A 2,311-nucleotide genomic window follows, 5' to 3' on the forward strand; every position below is an offset into this window, starting at 1 on the left:
TGAAAGGTAGGTGTATAATGGTGAATGGCTTTTCATAATGCAATGCTTCATATAAAGTAAAAGCCTGCAGGCCTGTATTGATCGTGCTCACTCAGAATGAGAGATCTTGTAACTGTTGAGCACATATTTATGGCCATGGCAACGAGAATTTAGAAGTAACATTTGGCTAGGGAAAATAACGTTGCTGAATGAACAATATAACGAAATATGTCGCTGAGATGTGTGTGTGCCCCTGCGAAATATGCCGCTGAAGATGTGTGGAGTTTACGGCGCACTGAATAACATTGCGGTTGCCCATGAGACGACACGTATTATGACACACTTTATTTGACGCAGTGTGTGGACACAGTTAACACTGCGCCCACTTTTCGTGTTTTTTTATGTCCGCATTTTGTATTCTTAAAATACACTGAATAAGATTACATAGAATAACTAGTAACAAGCGGCTTTTATGTTTACATTGTTATCCGTGTGTTCTGGAGTAGTGCCCAGTAATTCCGGACATGTGCAACCAACTTCAGAGTCGAACTCCATTTGCGAATGAAATCAACCTGGTGGTTTAAGAAACTTAAGTCTCGTTCAGTCGCGTTTTTCTCATACTAACCGGAAACAAACGTTTGGTTCGCTCAACTTTCACACTGTATCTCATGTCATTATGTTTGGCATGATGTGCAAGTTGACGATGTATAACTACTGTAACACTGTGTTGAATTGTAGTTTACAATATTCGCTCTAACTCCATCTTCGCGGTACTGTTGTACGCGCCCTTTCTACTGTGATCTCGTGTTAGATAGGCAGTATTGGTAAACAAAATAATCAATAAATATAATAATTGAAAAACAATAGGGCGAGGCGAGCACGTTGGTATGATACACACTTAGCTATATTTTCATTCTGAATTGCAATGTAATGCTCTTCGGCAATTCCTTGATAAGTAACAACAGAAAAATGAAAAAAAATTATGCTGGTTGTTGTACACATTAAATCTATAGGAATAGCAATTTTTATCTATCAGAACATTTTTTACCTCAGTGTTGAACCATCCTTTTAGGTACCAAGGCGTCACGTGTTGAGTGCCAGCGCACGAGATATGTCAAGTTTGACCGCAAAGCGCCGGACCCATACTGTTGACGCCTACCTTGCGGCAAGCTCTGCACTTCCGCAGTACTGTAAATAAACACTGCTTTGAGCACATATATATATATTTTTCGATGCACTAGTTGTACTCATTGCGTCTTTTTGGGCCGGGACAACGCCTAATTATGAAACGCTTGGCAGTTTCACCCAAATGGCAAGTTAACGCCGAAAAGGTTTCCATCGCGCGAGGAGGAGCGCGATTGTCGGCGATAAAATGGGCGCATCCAGACCGGCTTTCTCGTCACGCTCGACGAAATGCGCGTTGCCGCCCTCTAATTTTCACGAGACTCGCTGAAACTGGCAAGATCACTAGTCGCGGGTTTGTTCCGAATTGATGGTTAGTGCCAGAGTGTACACTTTGTACGCGTCTATACGAAAGAACAAAATACACTGCACACGCAACCATCGCAGGCGTGACATCACGTGGCCAAATGCGGCAACAGCTTCCACAAAATTACGACTAGGACTCGCGTGGCGTTTCGCTCCGCGCCACTTTAGCATCTCAAACACTCGCACTATGGCTACGGCGACGGCACGCCTGCCAGCAGCACCGCGTCGAACGCGTGCTCACAGCTACAGCGGGTGCGTGACAGTGTTGTCGGTGTCGGCTCAACTACGTACAGGGAAGGACGTCGGTCGTTCTCGCCAGTTGCATTGCACCATACCTACGTGGCAGTGCGTGATGAACCACTTTTCTATTAGCACGTCAATGAATTTCGCAATTGATTAGAGTGATGACGTTAATTTTCTTCTACGCAACGCCACAGAAAAAAAGAAAAAACATTGGGGCTGAAACTCCCCACTGGGGAATTGTCACATAGTGCGTAGCCTTGTTCTTTGTGATCGTTAATTTAAAATTGTAAACGATAACAACTGCAACGAACACTGCTCGCACTGTAACAATCTCGCCAGTAAACTCATTTTTATGGCCGATGTTTTGTTTGGTAAAATAAAAACACTGCCTTGATGATTTGGCAAGACCTGTAATGATCTGTCGAAATGACCAACTTTTGAGTTATGATAAGTAAGGTTTCCGTAGAATGAAGCACACTACATGATACTTCCCCAGTGGGGAGCTCCTGCCCCAACTTTTCTTTTTGCATTCTAAACTCCTACTTCGGAAGGGGTGCCTTTTTTGTAGTCTTTATTTTTTCTTGCATAATTTGCCCGCTGG

The sequence above is a fragment of the Dermacentor variabilis genome, chromosome 7, assembly GCF_050947875.1.
Source record: "Dermacentor variabilis isolate Ectoservices chromosome 7, ASM5094787v1, whole genome shotgun sequence".
Classification (NCBI taxonomy): domain Eukaryota; kingdom Metazoa; phylum Arthropoda; class Arachnida; order Ixodida; family Ixodidae; genus Dermacentor; species Dermacentor variabilis.